A 15,869-nucleotide genomic window follows, 5' to 3' on the forward strand; every position below is an offset into this window, starting at 1 on the left:
AGACCTCATATGAAGTTAAAAATTATTCTTAGCAAGGGCTTTTAAATAGCAGATTTTACCATTTTTTAAATATATTTTATTGATTTTTTGCAGAAAGGAAGGGAGAGGGATAAAGAGCTAGAAACATCGATGAGGGAGAATCACCGATCAGCTGCCTCTTGCACACCCCCTACTGGGGATGTGCCCGCAACCAAGGTACATGCCCTTGACCGGAATCGAACCTGGAACCTTTCAGTCCCCAGGCCGACGCTCTATCCACTGAGCCAAACTGGTTTCAGCAGATTCTACCATTTCTTGTTAAAACAAATAGGCTTGAGATTCTGACTCCCATTTGTTGGCTCTAACTTCCCTGGAGAAACCAGTCACTTCATTAATTAATATGTTCTTTTTCATTTTCTTTGTTTATATGAGGTATTAAACTTGTTTGTTTAAAAAAAAAGGAAGGAAGGAAGGAGGGAGGGAGGGAGGGAGGAAGGGAGGGAGGGAGGGAGGGAGGGCGGGAGGGAGGGAGGGAGGGAGGGAGGAAGGAAGGAAGGAAGGAAGGAAGGAAGGAAGGAAGGAAGGAAGAAAAGAGCCGAAACTGGTTTGGCTCAGTGGATAGAGCATCAGCCTGCAGACTGAAAGGTCCCAGGTTTGATTCCGGTCAAGGGCATGTACCTTGGTTGCGGGCATATCCCCAGTAGGGGGTGTGCAAGAGGCAGCTGATCAGTGATTCTCTCTCATTGATGTTTCGAATTCTCTATCCCTTTCTCTTCCTCTCTGTAAAAAAAATCAATAAAATATATTTAAAAAATAAAGAAAAAGTAAAATTAAAGAAAAGAAAAAATTCCTTTGAATTCCTAATGAAAAAATTCCTAATGAAACTTTAAAGAAATGCAATATCACACTTTTTTATCTTTCATTAAAATTTTCTGTTTAGTTTAGCCCTTTTAATAGACCTTTGGAAATCTGACAAGTCATCTATAGCTAAATAAAAACAAGGTGCCTCCCATTTATGATCACATTTGTAACTGAAAGAAAAGTTAATATTCTTTTGGTCACCATGGAGAAAATATCAAAAATACTGTTTATTTTCACAAAAATTGATATTCTCTCAAAGCACAACCATCTGATTTAAAGAATTACTGACTTGTTATCTTAAACAAGAAATCATATTCAACTTATATTGATGTTTTCTATCTGAAGCATGTCATGCCATATTGTAATTTATCTCATAAATCTACTAAAGTGTGATCAAACCCTATCAGCTCTGATTGGCATAAATTTGAAACAATGAAGCAATCACATCTGTTAAACAGTACTAGCTTGGCTAAACATTTAAAAATTTATACAATAGCACAATTAAATTTTTTCTCCATAAGACCTTCCTGCACTTGATTTCATATTTTCATAACTTTTTTGCCTATACTGAGTTCAGTATAACATAATATATAAAATGAAAGATAAGAAGGTGGAGGGAGTGTGGAAGATAAAGTGATAGAGATGGTATAGGTGTAAACTGAGTACACTCCAAAAAATATTTTAATGAAACTACAAATGAATTACAAGGTCTTAAGATAAGGGAAAATAAGTCAATTTGAATGAAAAAATATAGATCTAATTTTACCCTGTAACTACTCCTGAAAATATGTAAATGTTGAATTTAAATAAAAATACATCAGCATAAAACAATGAATTCAAATTATGATTTATGAAGCAAAAGATTACTGTGCAGCAAAAAATCATCACCTACTTTTTTTGGTGCAAAATCTCTAATTTTTGAAACTTATAAAAATATTATAATGGTGTGTATAGAATATGAGAAAAATTCAATATCCCAAAAGTATTTCTATGTAATTTTAAGAGCATTAAGTAAACTCAAGCATAAAAATGACTAGTTCCTATGGATACTGAACCTGTGAGTTAAAATGAGTGGTCAATATTAAAAATAAAATTAGAATATTGTTATGTAACTTTCCCAAGTTATTGATCATTATTGCTTTATACACATTATGTCTAAAATATAACTTAAGAATATGTAAACATTCTACTATGATTACTATAATAGCTAAATTACTAATAATCCCATCAAGGTTATTTATTAATAATTAATCATATACAATTTTAAAATATTTCAAATTTTACTAAACTTTATACCTGCCACTCATTATGTGTATACATCTTCTTAAGAGAAGAAACTTTCACAAAAGTGAGAACTTCTTCAATTTCCTTCATTTTAACCAGGGACCTATATGCACTCAAAACACATTTTGCTGTTTGATTTATTTTAAGATGTCTGAAAACATGAGTCATGAGTCAAATAGTTTAAAATGAAATAATTTTATTTCTTATCACTAAGTTAAAATTAATGAAATAAAATATATGATCAAAGGAAAACTTCCCAGAAAGAGAAAACAGGTAATTCTGGTAGTAAAACAAACTCAAAAGAATGACAGACATTTTACAAAATCTGTGCTAATTTGGATGTTTTCCTGTCTGTGGATATGCCAAGTTTTCCAAAAATAAATATATCCTGTTTCCTTACAATTTTCAATTTTTATTACTTGGAATTATTGCAATGCTATGCTAACCAAAGAAGGCAAGACTTTTTCTATAATTTGTTGTACTATCCTTACTATATAAAACTACTCACTAGTTATCTTTTTTAATATCTTATAGCTTAATTCCTAATTAAATGTATTTAAAAAGATGCTCCTTTGTATTGAAACTCATGAATTTAGTTTCAATATAAATACATTTATTTGATTACCATAAAATAATAACAGCATTTACATTTTATTAAAAGTCTCCATTAAGTTTTATTTTTATCTACTATAAAATATTAATTAACAATAATTAAAATAAGAAAATTTATAAACTTTTGAAAAAACTGTACTATTGCTACCTATTATCAACCTCATTTCCATATTCTATTTATGTTTTCATTCAAGAAAAACTAACAAACAAAAGGAAGAAAACAATGCAATATAACATCCCCAAATTGATGTATACTTGCTTTCCGAATGAAAGGGTCCTTTGAAGATGAGGTAAAAGAAGGAATAAATTCCATTGCAAGACACAAAATTGTAAAATTTCAGATATAAAGATTCTAAACATTCCAGAATGATAAAAACAGGTCACACACAGCAAAAACAATGTGTGTGTTGGGGGCGGGGGAGAAAATAGGCAATGGACTTCTTGGTAGCAACACTAAATATTGTGAATGAAAGCCTTCAAAATTCTAAAAGAAAATGATCTGCAACCTAGAATTTTATATCTAACCAAATTATTAATCAAGTCAGAGTAAAATAAGGTGTGCTTTTTAAGTTTCCACATAATGAGGGGTTCGACCCAGAAAAAAGACAATGAGGTGAGATCCAACAGATAAGAACACAGCAAAGCTATCCAACCTCTAAGGATATCAAATCTTTGATTTTCTTCTAGATCACACTAACACATCACAGCACAACTCTGAAAATGGCAGTAGCACCTAGAAAAGTGTAACCATCCTATATAATAAAAGGCTAATATGCAGATCGACCAAATGGCAGAACAACTGGTCACTTTGATGCACACTGACCACCAGGGGGCAGACGTTCAATGCAAGGGCTGCCCCCTGGAGGTCAGTGCACTCCCACAGGGGGAGCACCACTCAGCCAGAAGCTGGGCTCACAGCTGGCAAGTGCAGTGGCAGTGGCAGAAGTCTCTTGCACTGTATGTGCACGCCCGCACATGGTATTTTGTGGAAGAGCCACTCTCAAGGGGCCAAAGAGCCATGTGGCTCACAAGCCACAGTTTGCTGACCACTGGTCTAGGCTAAGGTGCTTGTCAGATTGGAGGAAACACCCATGACAATGGCTGTTAGTCCACAGATGATAATCACTACTCACTACATTGAATCAATATCAAATGACTGTCAAACTGTAATACATTCACTTCTAAAGTTATGATTACATGAATTATAGACAGCATCACATTGAAGATAAATAAAACCATGTATTTATAAAAAAAAATGCACAGATACATGTTTTCACTCAAAATATAGTTAAATTTGGTTATTTTTATTTAGGTTTCATTTAAGAAACCAATAACAAAACATAACAATATTGTTTCCATTTAAAAAAAAAAAATAGCCAAAACCAGTTTGGCTCAGTGGTAGAGCTTCGGTCTGCAGACTGAAAGGTCCCAGGTTCGATTCCTATCAAGGGCAGGTACATTGGTTGCAGGCACATCCCCGGTGGGGGTTGTGCAGGAGGCAGCTGGTCGATGTTTCTCTCTCATCGATATTTCTAGTTTTCTATCCTTCTCCCTTCTCTCTGTAAAAAATCAATAAAATATATATATTTTTAAAAAGAATAATTAAGGGATAAGAGCAACAGCTCAAAATGCTTGTCAATAATTAAATCAGTTACCAATTTCAAAGTTTACTACTCAAAAAAAATGGGCTAGTTATTTTTAGTTTTCAAATTTTAAGTGAAAAATTTTGCCACTCTATTTGGGTACTTAGAAACAAAATAAAATATCACCTTTCAACTCTGGTATTATGCATACTTCATATACAGTTATTTTTTATATATCAATGAAATCAGAAGTCTTATTGCAAGAAGCATGCAATGGGGAAAACAATAGAAAAAAAGAAATGCTTTCAGCAGTTATACAAAGAACTGTAACTTACCAATTTTATCCTCTTCCAAACATCCTTATCTGGTCTATATTTTTCAGTATTGTGTCCAGAGGATGACTTATAGGGATCTGATAATCACTTTGTAACATATGTATTTTATCTTTTTTTATTTAAAAAATTAATGTTGACATTATTCCCTTTTCCCCATAAGTTTTTTTTAATAAAAAACTTTCCTATATATGATCTACTCAATATTCCAACTTTTATCTACCAAATTAAAAATAGAATCTGATTAATAGATTATATACTGTATGTGCAGGCATGCAATGCTTATATAATTTCATTTGTGTGATTTCATATTCTGTTTTTATTGATGATGGCATATTATCAGTATTTATTGTTTGAATAAACAATAGCAACACCATGGTGGTCAAAGCTAAGACATGGCATTTAGGCAGTATAGTACTCAGTATTATTAAACGCTCTTATGTGTTATTATTATTTTGTAGTTCTCTACAAAATCCTTACAATATAAAAGTCCCTTTTTTATTGTGGAAACTCTAAATTTAATAAGCTTCTATTTAATTAGTCCTGAATTCAAATACACATTCATGCCAAATATTGCAACCACATGGGAGAGAGGAGGAAAGATATTTGAAACACTTCCATGGGAACAACCTTGGGTTGCTCTCTTAAAATATCAGTACAAGAACCCAAACTACTTCACATGCTATCCACAAAACAGATGAGGTTGGAAAGAAATCTTGCATTTAATGTGACCTTTGGCTGTACTTTTACTTGTCATAATTATGAAGGAGCTACTCTCAGAGCCAACACATAAGCTATGTTATTACTCTTACAACCATTTCATAAAGTGCTTCACACTATGACAAACTCCAGGCAGAATATATGGAAATTCTTATTTTAGTTACTAAGCATAATGGGTCTTTCTGAACAAAAACAGTTCTGACATTATACATATGAGTAAGAATGATTGCATGAGAATTTTTCTTTTTAATGTACATCCAAGTACAAATATGTCCATGCGGTTATCTAGTTCAACTTAACAAATCCTCTATAATCAAAATACAAATTAACTAAAAATTTAAATTTAACAATCTAATTATGACTTTAATAATGCAATATGCCATGTTAGATAAATACATGTCAAGAGGGAAATAAAAACTACACACATACACATACACACAACCAAAAAGCCTTTAAGCAACTCTTTTCTAGATATTCTTATTTTCAAGGGATAAGGGATAAGAATTTCAAGAAGGAGAAAGAACTGTTTTCAAAAATGTTTTGGCAAAACTGTCAAATTACCAAAATATACAACATGGTTTTTGAAAGGAAAATTGAAAAAAAAAAAAGACCACTAGTTGAACCAACATAAAATTATAAATTCTGATGGTATAGCAAATAGAATTAATTTTCAGTACAATGTCAAATATGCCATAAATTATAATATTTACAAAATAAATAAACAAAAACAGATCCAGAGATAGAGAAGCATCTATCAGACCATCAAACCTCAAAGGGAAGGTAAGGGTGGATGTGGTAAAGGGGAGAGATCAACCAAAGAACTTGTATGCATGTATATAAGCCTAACCAATGAACACAGACAAGTGGAGGATGGAGGGGCAATGGAGGTATAAGGACACATATGTCATAACTTAATAAATAAAGAAATTTTTTTTAAATTACCCCTAAAGTACTTGGACTCGAATGAGAGTGACAATAAAGAACTTGGAAATGGAAAAAAAGATAAAAATAAAAAATAAAATAAATTAAAAAAACAAAACAAGCACAAATAATCTGTGTGATAGGAAGAAAATCTCTATAGAAGAAGGAAATCTCTATAGCGTTATCTACTATATTATAACTAACTCAGCCATACTTAACTTTTTCTTCCCAATAGTAATACCTTTCTAGTTTTATATTGAAAATAAGTTCCAAAAGCTATAAAACATCAAACATCTATCTATATAAAAGGCTAAGTGCCCCTCCCACTATCCAGCCAGTCGCTATGACACACACTGACCACCAGGGGGCAGACACTCAATGCAGGAGGTGCCATGATGCACGCAGGCCATTATACAGAAATGGCAATGCAGCCCATAGCCCAGCCAGCCTACAAACGGTGGCTGTGGGCGCTGGGTAATGACATCATGTTTTTATTCACATTCTGAAGCCAAAATTGTCGACAATATTCGTCTGAAGACCAACTATTGCCACAACATACCTCTGAAGCCAAAAGAAAGTGACATCATTGACAGAGTATGCCTGCAGAACAGTCATCAACAAGTACTACAAATACTGGTTAGAACTGCCTTCATAGCGAAAATTAGGTAAATGAGGATGAAATTATTGAACACAGTTGTGGTGGAATGACAGTTACGTGTCAATTTTGCCTATCCTTAAATTTCTCCAATGAAAAACCATCTGATGGGAAATTTACTCGATGTTGTAGCAAAGGCAAAGTTTGTCCAAATGATATAAATTTTCCAGAATACCCAACGTATTTTTTAAAAATAATGATAAATGAAGATTCTGGCAGTAAAAATTTCATGAAAAATATTCATAGTTATATCATGTTGTTATTGTTTATTTGTTAATCAATTTATATAATATTTTCATGTACATATTACTAAGTTTGTTTCATCTCTGACACTATTATTGAAAAAAGGTGAATAGCGATATTAAAATATTTCTTCTAATTTCCTTTCAAAGTGCATGAATTCGTGCAACAGGCCACCAATGTTTTATAAAAGTCATAGCCACAAACTGCCTTGATTGTCTAACAAAAACACATAAATAGTGGTCATAATTGGAGTTAGTTTTATTATTAAAGAAAACATTTGCATAGAAATAGCATATGAATTAAGATTCCTCTTAAATCTATATATATATAAGCCCAGTGACCGTTAGAGAGGAATGACTGCTCAAGCACAACAACTGGTTGCTATGGCTCGCACTGACCACCAGAAGACAGATGCTCAACACAGGAACTTCCCCCTGGTGCTCAGTGCGCTCCCTCAGCAGGAGCACTGCTCAGCCAGAAGCCGGACTTACAGCTGGCAAGCACAGTAGTGGTGACAAGAGCCTCGGCTGCCTCCACAGCAGCACTAAGGAGCAACGAGCCAAGCAGTAAGGAGCAAGCTGCAAGCGGTTAGGAGCAAGGGATCGGAAATCCCCCGAGGGGTCCCAGATTGTGAGAGGGCGCAGGCCAGGCTGAGGGACCTCTCCCTTGCACAGATTTTGTTCATCAGGCATATATATATATATATATATATATATATATATATATATATATATATATATATATATTATAAGATTATTGGGAATTATTCAATAGAAATTTGAGATATTACTAGGGTGACCAATTTTGCTAAGAAGATCCCAGTTTATACCTATTATCCTGTCATATTATAGTACACCCTTTCAATCTCAAAACTGTCCTAGATAGCTTGGTAAAGTATTGTACATGTTCACCCTAGCTATTACAGTATTTCATGTTACCTAAATCATGGGTTTGGAGGATTTTCTAATGTAAGATTAATTATTTACTTGAAAGCTCTAACTTAAAACTTTCATTCAGATGCAGTTACTGCCTATGGCACTTAAACAATATAACCTGAATTCTGCTGCTATCCAACTCTTAATCTGTTTTCTGATATCCTTGTGTGCTTCAGACCCAGGATGGAGGCTTCCGTTTATCAGCAGATAGCAAGATCCTTTTCCCTTAGCCTCACACCAATTTCATGATTTTCCTTACTCTCTGAGGCTCCCCAAAATCTTTTAAATGACTACATTTAAGTGTTTAAAATTACAATTGGTTACTTTCTTGTCCTTATGCACATATTTAAATACTTAACTGTGTATTAAACACTACACTTATAGTTAATATAGTTAATAATTATTTCTCAGATCATTTCTATAAAAGCTTAGGCATCAGACACTGAGTCATTCTTTTTAAAAATATGCATATATCTAACCCTGATAATACCATTATTTTTATAAGAAAATCAGATTTGAACTAACAGAACCCTGTAAATGACCATGGGCTTAAAAGAAAATTGCTGATCTGAGTGTTAGACATCAACCAGGCAAACATATATTCTCCCTGTGGCACAAATTCTGCAGGATACAATTCTGGTCCACTACACAGGATTACAAGAAGAATCAATTCATAAAATTCAAAAAGCTCAAGTATTACCTAGTGTTTAGAAAAGATGACTAAGTGTTATGTGAAGTAAAAACAGCAAGTTAAGCTATCAGAAATAAGTAAAAAAATAAAATAAAACAACTCTGGTGAAAAACTATTTTATACCAATTACATATACAAAACTGTCATGGCCTAAGAGAGACTCTTGAGAGTCAGACTAAATGAGTCCTGATCCCAGCACAATCACTTACTATCAGCTTCTGTAAGCATTGCTAAATCTGTTTCCTTATGAGTAGAATGAAGATAATAACTGTATTTATCTTACTATGAAGAGTAACAATCCATTCAAAGATAGGAGTACTGTACTTGCACATAGTAAGTGTTTAATAAATGCTAGTTATTATTACAATGACCTCCATTAATGTCTCTTTCCAAAAATAAGTCCTAAAATTTTATTTTGATGTCAGGAGAAATTTCACATGTGTGTGCATATGTGTGTGTGCACATATGTGTATTTCCCAATGAGAGATCACTGAGATGACACAGGCAATAGTCCACAAATACTTGTTAATAGTGTGAGCTAGGTATATGATCATGACAACTAATATAGTTCTTATTTAACACTGGAAAAGGAAGCTTTTTTCTTCTAAAGAAGTCCACACTGGCATACTGAAGCGGCTTTTAAAATAAAATTCCATATCTAACAGTATTTGTGGTTGTTCATCTCCAGAACAGAAAAGTAATTGATATGTACAATTACACATATGTTTAAACCCATGTATGCAAATGAAACCGCTTCCTTTATGGCAAGTACATGAAGATACTAAAGCGATATTCTAATTAAACATTCATATATTCAATATTTCAAAATAAGAAATTTGGATATAAATATGCATAATTTACAATTCTACAATGCAACCTGTCTACAGAGGCCATTTTCACTATATTTCAACAGATCATAACAAGTAATGCACAATACCACTTCTCTCTGAAATGTTAAAAAATGTACAGTAGGTAGTAATTCCCTGTAAGCAAAGACCAAGTCCACGTTGTGCACATGACACCCTTTTATGCCAACAATTACTTATCCTATTCATTAAACCTATTCAACAAGCGAGCCCCAATGACTACACTATCTTATGATAGAGTCAGAAGATATACCTTATTTGGATAAAAATAGAAACTTTACATAAGAGAATCGTTATCTAAAGTCCAAGATACTATAGCTTGCGTTTATAAAGACCCTTGACCATTTTAGTTCATTAAAATAAAATAGCTTGGAACTTTCCATAAGAGAGATGATATGAAATAAATGTCACTATGACCGATATGAAATCTATATAAACATCAAGATGTTTTTCAAATACACATTTAATGGGGATTTAAAAAACAAAGGCAACATCAGTTAAATTTATATCTCAGGGATCCAAATCTAAGTTGGACTTCATTTCTCTTAACTTTCCTAAAATATTCCAGGTGGTAAAATAGATTTGCCACTGAAATAAAATAACTAGGACTCCATTATTTATTCTAAAGCAAGTAAGAAATACAGCCTGTCTTTTAGAGACAAAAAGGATAATGTGGACTGTGGTTTAGATATTTAATTGGTTGAGAGATGACAGGCTATATTATTAATTTGTAAGTGACTCTAGAATGAGTATGCATGCACACACACATGAACATTATATCATTGATAAGCCTAAACAGGTAAATTTGAAGCTAAACAAAGCATAACTAAAAGTTTATCTCTACCATATTTTTTTTTTTTAAATCCATGGACATTGCAATGAATATACTTTTGCCTTGGAGCTAATACTTTAATTTTAAAGAACCACAAAGAAAAAAATCAAAACTAGTCAGTAACAATGCAGCGTCTAAAAGCAATAAACTCAAAATTAAGTTATAAATAATTTAAAGCATGTCATGAAGATGTATTAATAATTCATCAGATAAATAATTTACTAAATAATCAAATAAATAAATAATGAAATACATAAATAAATCAGCAAATAAATAATTCTGCAAAATAACCTAAACAATAACTCACCCAAACAAATCACAAACCTACAAAACTACAATGATTTTCTGAATTCTGATAGTTTTAAATAAGCAAATGTACACAAACTAGATCAACCCTTGTTAGAATTAGAAGTATTTTTCAATGCTATTGGTAAAATTCTCATCTCAATACATAAGAGCATATTTTCAATTTCTAAAAGACTGCATAGGATTGTGTCTTATAAATTATTAACATAATTATAATATATCCTCTTCTATATTTTACATATAATATCTTTGCCTAACATATTTCCCCCAAAACAACTGAATACTTAAAATATTCTTAACTTAGAGACTTTTTTTCCAAAGCAATACTTACAGTATAATAGTGCTACAGCTTTTGATAATTTTCCTATCAGAAAAGTCTTCTTCAACCACAAAGTCTTCCTTCACCACGTCTTTGGAAATTTTCTGCAAAGGTAGAACAGTAAAGATAACTTTAATTATTACAGACGGCATTTCACTCACTAGGGAACAATTTATCTATATATATAAAGAGGTAATATGCTAACTGGTCCTAAAGATGTCCCAATCACGACCAGTCAAAGGTGCATACCCACAGGAGCTGATGGGCGGGGACACAGGTGGGGACTTGAGCCACAGGGACATGAGGCTGAAGCGGGGGCATCAGGACAAGCCATCATGGCCCCACCCCTGGTGGGAGTGCATGCAGGCCCATGGGGGCGCCGGGCCTAAAGGGGAGCATCAGGATGGGGGGGGGGAGGGGCCCTCGGCGGAGAGCTCTCAGCACTCCTGCTCCGGGGTCCGAAGGTGGGGAGAGGAAGGAAGAGCACATAGGCAGTTAGGGGGTTTAGACCAGAAGGGGGTGCAGATAGGAAGATAGAGGGATCAGGCCAGGAAGGGAGAGCAGATAGCAATTAGGGAGATCAGACAAGGAGGGGAGAGCAGTTAGGGCCATCAGGTCAGTAGGTGAGCAGTTATGGGCATCAGACAGGCAGGAGAGCAGTTGTGGGCATCAGGCAGGCAGGCAAGCAGGTGAGTGCTTAGAGGGATCCAGGTTGGAGAGGATGCAGGCCAAGCTTAGGGACCACCCCCTTGGCCCCACCCTGTGCATGAATTTCATGCACTGGGCCACTAGTATATATATAAAAGCCAATCGACTGGAATGACATGCACTGCGGCCAGCCAACCAGCCCAATCAGGTGTGGGGGTCAGGCCTGCCAGCAAACCTCCTTCGGCCCCTTCCCCCAGCCAGCCCAGCCCTGATCACCCGGATCAAGACTGGGCTGGCTGAAGCCCACCCATTCATGAATTCCTGAACAGGGCCTCTAGTGTTTTTTAATTCTACAAAGTAGCAATGGAATGTGGACATTATTAGTTGAAAACTATGTCATTTGTATAAGTCTTTAATGAACCAAGTACAAGCCGACAGAGGCCAGCTCCCTCTTTTAGAACTGACACACAAGCTGTTAAAATTGGCAGGATTTCAGACATGAAGACAAAAACTTCAATAGAAAAAGTGACTGGCTGACATCTAATGCTATCCTCAATGTGAGAAGCTCAAAGTTCTTGAAAAAACACATGAGATCATTTAACTATTATAATTTGAATGTAGAGACAATATAATTAGACTACCACAGAGTCAAAAACAAAATTGACCTCATACATCAGTCTTCATTGAACATTTATTTAAAGTTTTTAACCATCTACAGTGTAGTACTCTGGAAATCCATAAACTTTAGATTTCAAACTATCTATGATTAGTTTCCCCACAGAAAATAAGAACTTTGTAATGAGTTTTTGACACATTTAAAAGAATAAATCCAAACAATGTAGCACACTTGAAGAGAAGGAAACTAAAATTAATCAAAGTATTTTATATAATTTATCTCAATAAATTGTCAAAACAACCTTTTAGGTTGAGTAATATTTTACCTTTTTCAAAGTCAAAAAAACTGGGACTCAAAAAGATCCCCAGTGGCAGGGAAGATTCTAACTTTGCCTACACCAATTCCTTGTGAAAGTTTGCTCAACTACAGACCTTTATTTTGAACCCAACCTACAAAATGCACCAAATCCTAGAGAATTCTCACCCTCCACCTCCAGGGAAGTTGGCAATGTCTGAAGACACTTTTGGTTGTCATAACTGGGGAATGTTATCAGTATCTAGTAGATAGAGATAATGTGTACTGACCACCAGGGGGCAGATGCTCCAACTGGTAGATTACTGCTGGGATCTGGCTGATAGGGACTAAGCAAGATGGGCCAGACACACCTTGGAGCCCTCCTGAGGTCCCCTCCACAGCTGGCCAACCTCCTGCATTTCTCCCCAGCCCTGATCATGCACCAGTGGAGTCCCTCGGCCTGGCCTGCACTCTATCACAATCCAGGACCCCTCAGGAGATATCAGAGAGCCGGGTTTGGCCCGATCCCGGGGCCCAGACCAAGGGACCTCACTAGTGCACCTGGCCTCTAGTCTATATAATGAAAGCCTAAGCAATCATTACAGCAGAACAACCAGAACAACCAGTTGCTATGATGCGCAATGACCACTAAGGGGCATATGCTCAACGCAGGAGCTTCCCCCTGGGGGTCAGTGCTTTCCCACTCCCACGGGGGAGGGCTGCTCTGCGAGAATCCACGCTCGCAGCTGGCGTGCCACAGAGGCAGAGCCTCTCCTGCCTCCATGTCAATGCTAAAGGAGCAGTGAGCCAAATGATAGGAAGCAAGCAGGTGGGTGGTAAGGAATGAGGGGTCATGGGTTGCGAGAGGGCACAGGCTGGGCTGAGGGCCCCACCGCCAGTACACGAATTTTGTGCACTGGGCCTCTAGTAATAATATAAGAGAGTAAGAAACAAAAGGAGAGAATTTCTCCCATGTAACTGTCCCGAGGTAGACAATGAAAGGCTGGTGTGGCAGCTCCAATATCAGGAGCCAAAGTTCCTTCCAATCTTTTGTTCTGCCACATACTATTCTACTCAAAGTGGCTCGTATTCCAATAAGGCCATGAGAACTCTAGCTAACATATCCGTATTGCAGGCAGCAGAAAAAGAAGGGGAAAGAAAAGAGCACCCTGCTCTCTTCTATCTCTTACATTTCAAGATGCAGAGTATAAACCACAATGCGGTGTTTTGGCCACACTTAACCACTTTGAAAGACAGGAACTGTAGTCTCTTAACATCAGTAATAATGCCCAGACACAGAAGCAGGGTTCTTTTTGCTAAGGAAGACGAGGAGAATAAATTTTTCGGGGCAAAATATAAGAGGCTACAACTCTTCAGGGGAAATGTACTCAAAATTTTTCAAGTCAATAATATGTATACTAGAGGCCCAGTGCGCAAAATTCATGCATGCAGAATTCATGAATTCAGCCTAGAATGCACCCTCTCCAATATGGGACGCCTCAAGGGATGTCGGACTGCCCGTTTAGGCCTGATTCCAGTAGAATCGAGCATAAATGGGCAGTCCGACATCCCTCTCACAATCCAGGACTGATGGTCCCCAACTGCTTGCCTGCCTGCCTTCCGGATCACCCCCTAACCACTTCCCTGACAGCCTGATTGATGCCCAACTGCTCCCCTGCCAGCCTGATTGCCCCTAACTGCCGTACTCTGCAAGCCTGGTCACCTCTAACTGTCCTCCCCTGCAGGCTTGATCACCCCCAACTGCCCTCCCCTGCTAGCCTGATTGCCCACAACTGCCCTCCCTTGCAGGCCTGGTCCCTTCCCACCTGCCCTCCCCTGCTGGCCATCTTGTGTCCAAATGGGGGCAGGATCTTTGACCACATGGGGACAGCCATCTTGTGTGTTGGAGTGATGGTCAATCTGCATATTACTCTTTTATTAGGTAAAATAGAGACCTGGTGCACGGGTGGGGGCCAGCTGGTTTGCCCTGAAGGGTGTCCCAGACAGGGTGAGGGTTCTCTTGGGGTCATGGGGTGGCCTGGACGAGGGACCTGTGGTGGTTTACAGGCCAGCCACCCCCACCCCCACCCCCGGTGACCCAAGCTGAGGCCCTGGCATCTGGGGTTTATTTATCTTTTGTAATTGAAACTCTGTACCCTTGAGCAGAGCCAAGCCTCCTTCTTGCTCTGTGGCTGCAACCATTTTTGTTGGGATTTATTTATCTTCTATAATTGAAACTTTGTAGCCTTAAGCATAGGCCAAGGCAGGCCAGGGATGCAGAGCTTGGCTTCCTCCATCACTTGGGGTAACTCAAGCCTCCTGCTCTCTCCAGCTCCATGGCTGCCGCCATTTTTGTTGGGATTTATTTATCTTCTATAATTGAAACTTTGTAGCCTTGAGTGGAGGCATGGGCCGGATAGGGTGTGCAGGAAGCCTGGCTTCCTTCATTGCTGGAGAAACCCAAGCCTCCTGCTCTCTCTGTGGCCGTAGCCATCTTGATTGCATGCTCACTTCTGATTGGCCGGTGGGCATGGCTTGTGAGTAGAGTGAAGTGATGGCTAGTTTGTATATTATTCTTTTATTATATAGTATGTACATACATGTATGTATTTATATTTGTGTGTAACACATATATGAAAGCAAAACCTAAATATTTAACAATATGCTTAAATAAATTTGGGGATATACTCAGAATAGAATGCCTTGTAGTCACTTAATAAAATTTTCAAGAATTTTACTAATAAAAGGAAGTATTCTTAACATTAAATGAAAAGGCCAGCCATAGAACATTTCATATAAAAATAACCCATTTTATATAAAAGTACACACATACACACACACACACATCTATATACCTACAGAATATATTTATGTATACATCATTTTTATATCCAGAGAGAAAGACTAAGACCACCTAAAAATCAAGAGAATAGAATTGACCTAAGTGAAAACAGTGGTTTAGGCTTTGGGATCTGTAACTAACTTTCACTTTCCCTATACTTTTCATTACTTTCTACTTTCTTTATAATGAACATATATTGAACTTATGATTATTTTTCATGAAAATTTGGCCTAGAGGAGCAGCACCTTATAAAAAGTAGTTAAATTCAAGTTTCAATTTATATTAATACTTGGAATTTGCTGATAATTTTTTAAAGATGAAGGAAAATCT

At 36.4% G+C, this 15,869-nt stretch overlaps 1 protein-coding gene across 4 annotated transcripts in view; it reads right to left on the reverse strand.

The window, feature by feature from the left end:
* Positions 1 to 15,869, reverse strand: part of TBC1D5 (TBC1 domain family member 5) — a 368,525-nt gene that overhangs the window by 326,530 nt on the left and 26,126 nt on the right. For 3 of the 4 annotated variants that reach the window (XM_036431572.2, XM_036431570.2, XM_036431571.2), the window contains one exon: positions 11,152 to 11,243. The gene's annotated coding sequence lies outside the window, so the exon portion shown is untranslated. Of the gene's footprint in view, positions 1 to 11,151; positions 11,244 to 12,886; positions 12,960 to 15,869 lie in introns of all 4 variants that reach the window. The other variant, XM_045579315.1, reaches the window with a different exon arrangement.

The sequence above is a fragment of the Pipistrellus kuhlii genome, unplaced genomic scaffold, assembly GCF_014108245.1.
Source record: "Pipistrellus kuhlii isolate mPipKuh1 unplaced genomic scaffold, mPipKuh1.p scaffold_m20_p_11, whole genome shotgun sequence".
Lineage (NCBI taxonomy): Eukaryota > Metazoa > Chordata > Mammalia > Chiroptera > Vespertilionidae > Pipistrellus > Pipistrellus kuhlii.